This window comes from Bufo bufo, chromosome 1, assembly GCF_905171765.1.
Source record: "Bufo bufo chromosome 1, aBufBuf1.1, whole genome shotgun sequence".
NCBI lineage: Eukaryota > Metazoa > Chordata > Amphibia > Anura > Bufonidae > Bufo > Bufo bufo.
The window spans coordinates 282813865-282828481 of NC_053389.1; the positions used below are offsets into that span (position 1 = coordinate 282813865).

Consider the following 14617-nt stretch of genomic DNA (forward strand, 5'->3'; position numbering starts at 1 on the left):
ATAATAAATGTGGTGCAAAACATATATATATATATACCAGTTTTTGGAGCATATTAAAGGGGTTATCCAAACTATAAAATCTGCCCCCCAATGCCCGGGCCCCTCATATAGATTATACTTACCCCACTCCCTGGCACCAGTGTTGCTCCTGATCCCCACATGGCAACCGCTGCATCCGCACGGCGACGGGGGGAGCAGCCAATAGCAGGCCGCGACGGGGATGAGCCTCCCTAGCATCAGAGTGACTCTTCCAAGCTGTTCTACATTTAGACCTTTTTCTACGCTTCAAACAGGCGTAGAAAATGGTGAATGAGACAGGCCTGCCAGCCCATCCCCTTCTGCGCCCAGGCCACGCCCAAAGTTTTAGAACTAATAGAGTAATTGCAGCACACAGTTTTGCTTGTTGCTTATCAAATTTCAAATTTTATTCAATTTTTTGTCATCATATGACCAAATTCCAGTGCACGTTAGACAGCTCAATTATATAGTTTAGATAATGACCAGACGTTTCGGCCTGGCAAGGCCTTCTTCAGTGGTCTCAAATCTAAAAAAATAATATATATTCGTTATAAGTCACATGAAATACGTATTGGGATTTCTGGTCTTGACGAAAAGAATTATACATGAAATATTTGCTATATACATATATTGAACATAGGGGAGAAAGTATATATGGTGAATATATTCTAAAAACAAATAGACAGCTTGTAATAATCCAAGAGCGAACCTACTGATATCAGCAATACAGTATAAGTGGATTTCAAAGTTTTAGAACTGACGTGAGTAGCAGATAGCAATGCCTGAAATACCCCTAATTTGGGCGTATTTCAATTTAGAAAATGACCCCCTTTGTGATCAGCTTATTGTCAAGTCTCCCTTCTATCATGCCTTGCAGTCTTAAAGGGTTTCTGTCACCAGATTTAACCCTATTAAACTAGGTGACATTAGCGACATAACTAGCCTATTCCTACTTTTATCTATGCCCCCGTTACGCCAGAAATCGAACTTCTATGATATGCTAATTAGCCTCTAGGAGGCAGGGGGCGTTGTTCCTGCTCCTAGAGGCTCCGTTCTCCTACCTTTGTCGCCTCCCTCCAAGTCCTGATTGACAGGGCCAGGCAGCGCTCACATCCGTCTGCCAGCCCTGTGCTCTGGTGAAATCCTCCCGCCGTTCAGCATTCAGTGCATACGCGGTGAGGGATAGACGCTCGCAGGCTGTCAGCTTCCTCATCACACCTGCGCCGAATACGGCACGAGATTTCACCAGCGTACAGGGCTGGCGCTGCCTGGCCCTGTCAATCAGGACTTGGAGGGAGGCGACAAAGGTGGGAGAACGGAGCCTCTAGGAGCAGGAACAACGCCCCCCCCCCTGCTCCTAGAGGCTAATTAGCATATTATAAACGTTATATTTCTGGAGTAACGGCATAGATAAAAGTAGGAATAGGTTAGCTGACATTAGCACATTAGCTTAACCCTTTCACTACCAGCGCCGTACAAGCATGATGACCTCTCGCGCGTGCAGCGGGCGTCATGGCCGGAAACTCTCTGTTGTTTCAAACAGCAGAGACCTGCGGCTAATTACCGCAACCGGCAATAATACCGATCGTGGTAATTAAATGCTTAAGGCTCCATTCACACGTCCGTGGTGTGTTGCGGACCCGCCCGGCACCCCTATAGAAATGCCTATTCTTGTCCGCAAGCTGCGGACAAGAATAGGACATGTTCTATCTTTTGCGGAGCTGCGGACCTGAAGATCGGGGCAGCGCTCCGCAAATGCGGGTGCTGACAGCACACTGTGTGCTGTCCGCATCCATTCCGTCCCCATAGAAAATGAATGGGTCCGCGCCCGTTCCGCAAAATTGCGGAACGAATGCGGACCCATTTGCGGACGTGTGAATGGAGCCTTAGATGCCGCGATCAAGTGAGATCACAGCACCTGAATGTGCTAAGAGTTAATAAGGTTAAATCTGGTGAAACCCTTTAAGACCAGGGGGCACATACGGTATTTCATAAATAAATGAATCCTCCATGTACAAATCTTTTAGTTTAATTCTGAATCACACTTATCTGTCTCTGTCGCTGACACATCATCCCTCCAGCTGGTTTCCCTTGTAGAAGCTTCTTTTTTCAGGAGTCGTGTTATATAAGATTTGATGCAGAGCATACAAGGAAATAGCTGAATATTGCGTTCCCCTTATTGACATAGATGTGACTGTGCTTTACCTGTGTACAGACAGCTGACTGACACGGAGCAGCCATGTTCAGGTTATTTTTATGTTGTTTTTGAAGCCAATGCCAGGAGCAGATTTAAAGTGAACCATCACGTTCAACATGGCGTCTGACTACAGGTAACATGTTATAGAACAGGAGGAGCTGAGCAGATTGATTATATAGTTTTATAAGAAAAGATTCAGTATAACTTGTAATTCATTCATTTAAATTCTTCCTTATTCTGGGCTTTGAAGTCATAGAGGCGGTCCTATCAGTGATTGACAGCCTTCCCTCTATGATTGTGTATACACATATAGCTGTTAATCACTGATAGGACCGCCTCCTTGACTTCAAAACTCAGAATGAGTAATGATATTAATGAATAAAACTGTATATAAATCTGCTCAGCTCCTCCTGCTCTATAACATGCTGCCTTCAGCCTTTCTTTTATGTGTGTCCTCAATCTATGGTCCTGGCTTTGAAAACTTTATCAACATGGAAACCCAGCCTTTGGCCTCTTTCACCTGTCCATGTCCATGATGACATCCATGACAAGATAGTCAGTGTTTCATCCGTGAAGATGTCCGATGGATCCGTATTTGGTCCGTGTGTCCATTTTTTGCCCTCATGTCATCGGTCGTATTCCATGTACACTACTAGGCTGAAAATTCATTTTCAGAACATCTACCTGTGGTCCATGCAAATTGCTGACAAAACACAGATGCCAACTGTATTGTGTCAGTGGTTTTCATAGAGGCAGTACTCCCTGCTCTGCACTAATGAGGGGCAATCACCCTGAAACAGCTGCCTGAAGATGAGATGCTGGCTTACTTATTATCCAAGTCATGTCTCAAGGCCTATTTAAAGGGTTGAACAGTGACTTATAGGATAGCTGCCTTTCATCTGGTGGCATTAGAGGCAGAGCTCATTAACCCCTTAGGGACCCATGACGTACCGGTACGTCATGTGTTGTTCCGATCACCGGCGGGCGGTGATCGGAACACGGTGCCTGCTCATATCATTGAGCAGGCACCTCGGCTAAATGCGCCGCAAACTGCAGGTCAATTCAGACCTGCGGTTTGCGGCTTTTACCTGGTGCGGCGGTGGTGGCATCGGGTCCCCATGGGGCTGTGGATGGGACCCGATGGCATGGAAGGCAGCGCAATGTCTTCCGGAGGCATCTGCGCTGCCTTCCGGTGAAGAGCCTGTGAGATCCAGCCCCCTGGATCTCTCAGGCCGGAAGCTGTATGAGTAATACACACAGTATTAGGCTGGGTTCACACGAGCGTGTCCGGATTAGTTCCGGATGCGTCCCGGTGTGTTGCGGCAAACCCACGCGAGTAGGAATGCAATTGCAGTCAGTTTTGACTGCGATTGCGTTCCGATGTTCAGTTTTTATCGCGCGTGTGCAATGTGTTTTGCACGCTCGTGATAAAAAACCGACTGTGGTACCCAGACCCGAACTTCTTCACTGAAGTTCAGGTTTGGGTTCGGTGTTGTGTAGATGTTATTATTTTCCCTTATAACATGGTTATAAGGGAAAATAATAGCATTCTGAATACAGAATGCATAGTAGGTGATCAATTGAGGGTTAAAAAATAAAAAAAATTAACTCACCTTCTCCTCTTGTTCGCGTAGTTCTCCCGGTCTTTAGTTCTTTAAAAAGATGAACTATGGGATAAAGGACCTTTGGTGACGTCAGATCACATGCTCCAATCACATGGTACATCACCACGGTGATGGAGCATGTGATCTGACGTCACCAAAGGTCCTTTAGCCCATAGTTCATCTTTTTAAAGAACTAAAGACCGGGAGAACTACGCGAACAAGAGGAGAAGGTGAGTTAATTTTTTTTATTTTTTAACCCTCAATTGATCACCTACTATGCATTCTGTATTCAGAATGCTATTATTTTCCCTTATAACCATGTTATAAGGGAAAATAATACAGTGTATAGACTGTCACCTAGCAACCGTGCGTGAAAATCGCACCGCATCCGCACTTGCTTGCGGATGCATGCGATTTTCACGCAACCCCATTCACTTCTATGGGGCCTGCGTTGCGTGAAAAATGCAGAATATAGAGCATGCTGCGATTTTCACGCAACGCATAAGTGATGCGTGAAAATCATCGCTCATCTGAACAGCCCCATTGAAATGAATGGGTCCAGATTCAGTGCGGGTGCAATGCGTTCAACTACCGCATTGCACCCGCGCGGAAATCTCGCCCGTGTGAACGCAGCCTTACTCATACAGCCAATGCATTCCAATACAGAAGTATTGAAATGCATTGTAAAGAAAATATACCCCCAAAAGTATACATATTAGGTATCGCCGTGTCCATATCGACCGGCTCTATAAACATATCACATGACCTAACCCCTCAGATGAACACCATAAAAAATAAAAACTGTGCTAAATAAACCATCTTTTTGTCACCTTACATCACAAAAAGTACAACAGCAAGCGATCAAAAAGGTGTTTGCCCACCAAAATAGTACCAATCTAACAGTCACCTCATCCCGCAAAAAATGAGCCCCTACCTGAGACAAACGCCCAAAAAATAATAAAACTATGGCTCAGAATATGGAGACACTAAAACATCATTTTTTTTTGTTTTAAAAAAGCTGTTATTGTGTAAAACTTGCATAAATAAAAAAAAAGTACACATATTTGGTATCCCCGCGTCCGTATCGACCGGCTATATAAAAATATCACATGACCACAGATGAACACCATAAAAAATAAAAACTGTGCTAAATAAACCATTTTTTGTCACCTTACATCACAAAAAAGTGTAATAGCAAGCGATCAAAAAGTCACACGCACCCCAAAATAGTGCCAATAAAACCGGCATCTCATCCCGAAAAAATTATACCCTACCCAAGGTAATCGCCCAAAAACTGAAAAAATTATGGCTCTCAGACTATGGAAACACTAAAACATGATTTTGTTTTGCTTCAAAAAAGTGTAAAACTTACATAAATAAAAAAAAAAGTATACATATTAGGTATCGCCGCATCCGTGACAACCTGGTCTATAAAAATATCACATGATCTAACCTGTCAGATGAATGTTGTAAATAACAAAAAATAAAAACGGTGCCAAAACAGATATTTCTTGTTATCTTGCCTCACAAAAAGTGTAATATAGAGCAACCAAAAATCATATGTACCCTAAACTAGTACCAACAATACTGCCACCCTATCCCTTAGTTTCTAAAATGGGGTCACTTTTATGGAGTTTCTACTCTAGGGGTGCATCAGGGGGGCTTCAAATGGGACATGGTGTCAAAAAAAACAGTCCAGCAAAATCTGCCTTCCAAAAACCGTATGGCATTCCTTTCCTTCTGCGCCCTGCCGTGTGCCCGTACAGTAGTTTACAACCACATATGGGTTGTTTCTGTAAACTAGAGAATCAGGGCCATAAATATTGAGTTTGGTTTGGCTGTTAACCCTTGCTTTGTAACTGGAAAAAAATTATTAAAATGGAAAATCTGCCAAAAAAGTAAAATTTTGAAACTGTATCTCTATTTTCCATTAATTCTTGTGGAACACCTAAAGGGTTAACAAAGTTTGTAAAAATCAGTTTTGAATACCTTGAGGGGTGTAGTTTATAGAATGTGGTCATTTTTGGGTGGTTTCTATTATGTAAGCCTCGCAAAGTGACTTCAGACCTGAACTGGTCCCTAAAAATTGGGTTTTTGAACATTTCTGAAAAATTTCAAGATTTGCTTCTAAACTTCTAAGCCTTGTAACATCCCCAAAAAATAAAATATCATTCCCAAATGATCCAAACATGAAGTAGACATATGGGGAATGTAAAGTAATAACTATTTTTGGAGGTATTACTATGTATTATAGAAGTATAAAAATTGAAACTTGTAAATTAGCAATTTTTTTACAAATTTTTGGTAAATTTGATATTTTTTTTATAAATAAAAATGATTTTTTTTTACTTCATTTTACCAGTGTCATGAAGTACAATATGTGACGAAAAAACTATCTCAGAATGGCCTGGATAAGTCAAAGCGTTTTAAAGTTATCAGCACTTAAAGTGACACTGGTCAGATTTGCAAAAAATGGCCAAGTCCAGAAGGTGAAATAGGGCCGAGTCCTTAAAGGGCTTCTGTCACTCCACTTTTATAATATGCAAATTACCTCTCTAGCAGCAGGTAGGGCGGCTACTTGCTGGTAGCAGCCGCATCCTCCATTCATAATGATGCCCCCTCCTCATGTTGATTGACAGGACCAGCCAATGCGCTCGTCCTCTGACTGGCCCTGTCTGTGTTTTAAATCTCACGCCGGTCTTCAGTTGGCGCAGGCGCACTGAGTGGAGGACGCTCGCTCGGCCGCTCCATCCTCAGTGCGCCTGCGCCGGGTGTACATGTGACGTCATCGGCGCAGGCGCACTGAGGATGGAGCGGCCGAGCGAGCGTCCTCCACTCAGTGCGCCTGCGCCAACTGAAGACTGGCGCGAGATTTAAAACGCAGACAGGGCCAGTCAGAGGACGAGCGCATTGGCTGGTCCTGTCAATCAACATGAGGAGGGGGCGTCATTATGAATGGAGGATGCGGCTGCTAGCAGCAGGTAGCCGCCCTACCTGCTGCTAGAGAGGTAATTTGCATATTATAAAAGTCTTTTTTTTTATATAACTACTGAACCAAACTGAGTAATAGCCCGATATATTGAGAAATCGCAGCATAAGGATTTTAAGGAGACAAAAAAAAAATAATGAGTTTAGTGGAGTGACAGAAGCCCTTTAAGGGGTTAAAATCAAAGGATACGCTTGCTGTCTGGAGAACATGCACAGCACACGTCTGTGATTCACTGAAGTGTGAAAGAGGCCTTACAGGTTTGTGTGTATGGCCCATACGTCTCTCAGGTGGACATTTCCCGAAATTTCAGTGTTGTCTGTCAATTTAAAGGGGTTTTCCAATTGTATAATATTCAGGACCGATCCTCAGGATCGTGAAGGTCCGGCTCCCAGGACTGGTCCATGAAAAACCTTTACAAGACGTTTCTTGCATAGGTGAAAACATGTCTTTTAAGCACTATAATATGTGTACTTTAGTCCCTTACTATTTTCTAAATCTCTGTTTGCTGTCATATTTACAGATGTCGTGACACATCTGGGCTATGCGTGTGGTTAAGGAAACTGTGTATATTATAGATTCATTCCTGGTATCCTGCATTATGTAAGCCTTCTGACATTCTCACAGTCTAATATCATATGTGAAATGTATTTTTCAGCTCCCGAGCATGTTCCCTTGAGGATATTGCGATCCCAGGTGTATCTGTGTTTGAAGCAATTCCCAGAATCGTTGAGGGAAGTGGAGGTGATCTGTGATCTGCAGCCACAAAACCCAGAGGTGAGCATACACCAGCTTTACAATACTGTGATACATTCTGCAGGGTAGAATTGATAGAATTTGGTATTAATGGTAATATCCGCGGTCAGCTGTAATCTGCAGAGTGTTCCATTGTCTTGCAGCGCCACCACAGGAGAAATAAAATGGTGCATATTGCCCAATAAAATCAATGGGCTGTCTGAACATGGGGTCCTCTAGTTGCTCTCTGCTTCCACTAATTGAAGGAGTACTCAAATGACGGACCCCACCACCCTCCTTTCATTTCTATGGCGGTGCCGAAAATAGCCCAGCTGTGCCCTTGGCTAATTTTGGAAATGAATGGAGAGAGCACTGCGCAAGAGTGGCCACCACTCCCTTCACTTCTATGGCACTGCCATCAATATCACAGACATGCTCGGCTATTTTCGGCACTTCCATAGAAATAAATGGATGGCGCCACGCATGCGCTTTAAGCTCTCATTCTCTTTGGGCCCTTCGTTCTAGAGGTAGGTGCAGGTCCCACCACCTAAATGACGTTGGTGTGGATAGGGTATAACTTGTTACAACTGGAATATCCCTTTAAATAATACACAGTCTGAAAGATCATGAGCAGCCCTTTGTCTAGCTGTTCTCCGTTGGGGAACCTATTTGGTAGCCCAGAATCATAACTGTTTCAAAATCTTCACCAAGGCTCCCCAACTGTTCCATACCTGTAGAACAGTTTCCTTTGAGTCATATAGCTTTGCTTGACTACACTACTTGCGTCCTCTATGGTTATTACATCCCTGATAATTAGTCCATATGACCAAACTGGACCCTCACTATATTAGTAGCTTCTGTGTATCGAACCTTCAGAATTCCTAGCAGCCATGATTCACGTTTCAGGCTTATTTTAGAATCTTTTCTCAACTTCTGGCAGCTTCTTCCATACTGAAGTCTAGACTTGTTGACCTTTGATTAAATGATTTATGGGTCTGGAACATTGAGCGTGGTAGAATAATTAATAGGGATACAGAACACTAGTGTGCAGCCTGTATGGTCAGTCTGAAAACACGCTGAACTACTATGATAGCCTGGGGAAATTAAAGACGAAGTTCAGCCTAGGAGTCTTCAACCCCAATGCTCCTAACCTGTGTGGTATTTAGAAAAAGAAGCACTAACCTGACCTTGGTCCCACTGTGCCCGCACCGCTGCCCCATTCCTGCTTCTTCTTGTCCCTTCAAGAGCGGAAGTGGCTTGGTCCTGCGACTGCGGAGTCCCGTCACTGGCCTCAGTGGTCATATGTACTTGGGTGGCAACTCACTAGTATTGACTAGCAGTGACGACGTGCCATTCAATCACATGTAACCGCTGAGGCCAGTGATTGGTCGCAGCAGTCACAAGACCAAGCATTTGGGCAGTGGTGCAGGCACAGTGGGACCATGGACAGCTGAGTGTCCTGGGCTGGACAACCCTATGCATGTCATCCTGGTTCATGAACTAGAGCCATCGTGGTGAAGCCCTGTCTCTTCTCCTGACATGCCTGTCTTAGTAAATGCTTGTATTTTCCATACAATAACAATTCTGGAACATGTTTTCTTGGATCTCTTCACTCTGGTCTCCTTCCTTGAAATGTCTGAATACATTGACAACTGAGTGTTACCACCCCCTTTACAGTAAAGCATGTGCGCGTCATCATAAATTAGGTGCATCCTTTGATAAGCGCAGGGGATATCACAGACTGGTGTAAAACATTGGCTTATGATAAATCCCCCATGTCTGTCTGTCGTCTTCTGGATGGATAGCATTATGTGCACCGCTGCAGCCAATGACTGGCCTTAGTGATGAGCACATCACTACTGGGTCACGTTTATAGACTGGGACCAGAAGGCCGGGGAGCTGGACGGAGCAGTGGTGAGTGTGGATTTTTCTACAGGTCCCACAGGCTGGGGTGGATATTAAAAAAAGAAATGGAGAACCCCTTTAAGACTGGCGGAGAAAATGCCAGTCTTAGTGAATCTGCCCCAGGGTATATTAGAAAGTTGCATAACTTTTTATTATTAAATGATTAAAGGGGTATTATTAATGTTTGAGTACCTTTTATCTACAGTATATGTCATGAATACCATTGGTGGTGAACATTCACATCTGAAAATGGCCTTAAACATCTCTTTTGAAAATCATATAAAGGGGTTATCCCATGACTAATGTAAAAAATAAAAATCAGACATCATATAGCACGTGACAGTACCTCACATGGATCCAGAGATCTCCCCATTCATTGCTCTGCTAAATTTATATCAAGCTGAAAGCTCAAGGGGAGTGTCTGTTCTGCTGCAGCTCAGGGGGTGTGTCCATTATCTCCCTATCACAGCTCAGGATAAAACTGAGCATGTGCGGCCATCTCACAGAGCCGGACAAAAAAAATAAGAAAAAAAGCAAACAGCAGGTGGTGCTATATATATACATTTTACTGAATAACTCAGTGGCTATGCAAAATTTTTAATTACATGCAATTACAAAAGTATTCAGATACAGGTGCAGAATATATTTTGTGGGAACCCCTTTAAATTTCGTTAGCACTTCTTTTCTCTTTGTGCTGTATTCTTCAGGCGTACTACAGAAAGGGAATTGCCCTCCTTCATATGGAAAAGAAGGAAGAGGCTCTTAACGAATTTCAGAGATGCCTAGGCTTAAATCCACATTTTACTACAGCCCATCTTGGGACTGGACAGGTAATGCATACATTGTGTTATGTGATATATGTGACATTTGCTGGCACCATGTGATTAAATGAGAAGAGAAGAGTTATCCCTCAGGGCATGGCCACACATTTAGGTTTTTTGACGCAGTTCTTGAATCCAAAACTAGGATTGAATTAAAAAAGAGAACTAGTATCTGTCCTATGTTCTCTCCCTGATGATCCAATCCTGATTTTGCCTTCGGAAACTTCAGGAAAAAAACCTGAATGTGTGGCTATACCCTTAGGTTCCATTCACACGTCCATATGTGTTTTGCGGATCCACAAAACACTGATACCGGCAATGTGCGTTCCGCATTTTGGGGACCGCACATCGCCGGCACTCTCATAGAAAATGCCTTTTCTTGTCCGCAGTTGCAGACAAGAATTTTTTTTTTTGCGGATCTGGAAGCGGGGATCCGCAAATGCGGACAGCACATTCCGGCCCGATTGAACGGATGCGGACCCATTTTGCGGACATGTGAATGGACCCTTAGACTGGAGCTATTATTTTTACTATTAAGTGACATCTGCCATGCACAAGATTGCATACGAATACGTTTACTGTGTTGTCAATTGATAGTTGCCATCAATCAAAAGTGCTACAAGTAATCTAGGTGTAGTCCCCGCCTAAGGGTACGTCCATGTGTTCAGATTCTTTGTGCAGTTTGTGAAGCCAAAACCAGGAGTAGATTAAAAAAGGAGTAGAAGTAGTACCTGCCTTAGTACTTTCTCTCTTTTTATGATCCACTCTTGATTTTGTCCTCCAAAACTGCATCGAAAAACCTAAATGTATGACAGCACCCCCAGGCTGAAGCTACACCCAGACATTTTGTAGCACTTTTGATTGATTTTAACTGTCAAGTGACAGCTGCAGCTGCAGGTTTGCATACAAGTCAATTTACTGGTTTGGACTAAAACTAGTTAGAACTGATTTTAACTTCTGCAAAAAGCCTGGGTGTAGCAGCATTATTAGGCTGGGGTTACACACACACTGTATGTAGAGAGATTTTTCCAGTTTTAATTAGGCCTTACATACACGACCATGTCCATATTGCGGTTCTGCAAACCACGGATCGGCAAAATATCTTCTGTGTATGCTCACTAAAATGGCAGCAATATGGAAAAGAATAGAACATGTTCTATAATTTACCGAATGGACATACGTACCGTATACGTACAGCACAGAAATGGCATCCATGTGCCGTCCGTTTTTGTTTTTTTTCTGCTATCTGCAAAAAAAAATTGGATGCAGATGCAAAATACGGTCACATGCATGAGGACTTATTGAGCTACATTTGTTGTCCAAAGGAACACACTGAGGGAGATTTATCAAGACTGATGTAAAGGAAAACTGGCTCAGTTGCCCATAGCAAACAATCAAATTCCAACTTGAATTTTTCAGAGCTTTGTTTTAAAATGAAAGGTGGAATCTGATTGGCTGCTATGGAAAACTAAGCCAATTTTCCCTTACACAATTGTTGTGCTTAGTGCTCTCCTTTGGACTGCAGCTGTCACTCAATAGTTAAAATCAATCTTGTACTACTACAAAAAGTCTAGGTGTAGCCTTAGGCCTCATGCACACGACTGTTGGACGGCTGTGGCCGTATTGCGGTCCACAAACGGTGGGTCGGCAATCCACGGCCGCCGGCCTTGTGCACCCCGCATCACGGAGTCACGGAACGGAACACCGGAAGCACTACAGAGTGCTTCCGTGGTGTTTCTTTCCGTTGTTCCGCACCGCAAATAAATATGACGTCGTATTTTTTTTGAGGTGCAGACAGAGCACTGACCCATTCAAGTTGAATGGGTCCGGCCCACTGCACGGATGTTGCCCGTGCATTGGGGACCACAATTGCGTTCACCAATGCACTGAACGGCCGCCCAACGGCTGTGTGCATGAGGCCTTAGCCTTACTACACGCCTCTTTCACACAAACAAGTTTTCCATACAGCATCTGGACTGAATCTAGACCCATTCGTTTCAATGGTTCTGTTGTTTATCACTGACCATCTTTGCGTTCAGGAGGAATCTGCACGTTCTATATAGTCTGTTTTTCATGCAGCTCGGGTTCGCTGTGTGTCTGTTTTTGATGTGCACTGTTAGGCCAAAAGGAGGATTTCCAGACTGTCTCTGAGCAATATTCTGTGAAAAACGGACAGAACACTGATGGCATCCATGTCCTGTCTGCAGTTTTCATGGACCCATAGACCAAATCGGCACATGCTTCCATTCCTTTTTTTTGTCTTCAGAAAAGAAATGGACGCTTGAATTTGTCTCACTGACCTGAGAATAAGGCCTAAGGTTGTTTAGTGATTTTATAATACAAGCTTGATCAAAACTACTTATTTGAACTGTGCAATTTATTATCGTACCAATAGATACTTAAGGACTTGAGCTGTTCTCTGCCTTCATCTCTGGAGAATTTCGTAGATGAGGTGTTTTCCAGGTCAAGACGCTCCACTGTAGATGCTTCCGCCCTTATAGCTCCTCTTGAAGCCGCAAACATTAGGTCACAAGACTGTGGAACCATCAACAAGGTAACATTGCGCAATAGAAAACGCTTGAACTGTGTTACACTCTCAAGCACCCTACACACACTACATAAACGTCTGCTGAGGTTAGCAGTTTTGGCATGCAGACAACTGTCTAGTGTTTGAGCATGCATGCAGTTAGGGGAAAGAGATTTCAGCTGACGGCTATGTACAGCATACATTTTGACACTGATTCCTCTTGACTCCCCTATACATATGTATCCATGGCATGTACATGTACAGTACTGTACCATAGTTTGACAACCTTGACTGTTGAAGCCCCCACTGAAAAACGGATATCGTTGAGTAAAGTTGTCTCTGCCCATGCATTTTCTCTGGAGTGGCCACTGCAAGGGAGATATAGTATTACATGCTGACCAGTCAAACCAGTAGCCAGCCAAGGAAAACATGGACAGGGCAGGTCCACCAGAATGAGAACACTCTGTGTTATAGGGGAGTTGCTATAACGGGTGTAGAGGTAACTACAACATCAGGGACTTGTTGCCTGAGGTGACCCAAAGGCCTCTGCCACGTGAGAACACATGAGTATTATAAAGGAGGGGGGCCCTGCTAGAGATTAAGGGGGTCATTTATTAAGACTGACATTTTAGACGCCGTTCTTAATAAGGGCCTCGGCTGGCGGAGGATCCGCTGAAGTTCTGTAGAGGTGCCGGCCTCTACATAACTTCGGTGGATCCCCTTGCGCTTCTAAATCTACACCAACTTCTTTGCTGGCGTAGATTTAGACCATTTTCTATGTCTAAAACAGGTGTAGAAAATGGTGGATAAGACGGACCTACAGGCCCGTCCCCGTTCACTGCCCACACCACGCCGATTTTTTTTAGACCTGGTGTGAGCGGGGGAAAAGTTGCAGATTGCGGTGCAAAGAACCTTCATGCTGCAATCTGTGCCAGAAATAGGCCTAATATAGACCTATTTCTGTTAGTAAATAACCCCCTTAGTATTTTGGCTCCGGTGCATCATGATACTACTACCAATAGTGATCATTCCAAATGCGTTGATGGGCTACTAAGGGTATGTTCAGATGGAGTATTTTGTCTGTGACAAAATCCACCACACATCCCGTGGGAGAAACCTCAGAGCTATCCTGCTGCAGTTTCTAACATGGGTTTTCATGTGGACCCTCTCTAGGTTTCGCTCTATTGAATGGAGCTAAACTGCGAACAGGCTCTTGTTGCAGCTTTGTGAGGGGTCCACATGGTAACTGTGCCAAGGATAGGCCTGTACGTTCTAAGGCCGGTCTTTAAAACTGAAAAATTCTCGCAACATGAACTGTGGTGCGGGAAAATGATGGGAGACGGTTCCAGAGCAGATTCGGCCTGGTTTTCAGCACGGAATCCGCACTGAAATCCACTCCCAAAATCCTCTGTCTGAACATACCCTAATATTGGTATGACGTCTCTGTGAACGACATGTCAAAACATGGAGGACCAAAAGGAGCTACAGCGGATGCACATAACCAATGGATGTGGAGGCTTGGGGAACTGTGGGAATTGGTAGGATAGGTATATTGCCAAGGTTGTTATTTTTTGTATTTTATTTACAGGTAAGTACTACACAATTATATTATTTGTGGTTTTGCTAGTTAGAGTTATGCAGCTATCAAGCTAAAAATGCTGGAATGTGCATAGAAGGTACTGTAAATGGACGGATTTTATGGCCAAGGTTAATAAAGCCTAAATATTTTAACTCATTGGATGCTGGAAAGTTTACATAAAAAATGCCGGTTTATAAAGGAATTGGACCATAATACATTTTCAGCAGCGTTACTATTGCTATGCT

At 43.6% G+C, this 14617-nt stretch overlaps 1 pseudogene; it reads left to right on the forward strand.

Moving 5' to 3' along the window:
• LOC121007924 overlaps window positions 1-14617 on the forward strand; it is a 74641-nt pseudogene that overhangs the window by 10679 nt on the left and 49345 nt on the right.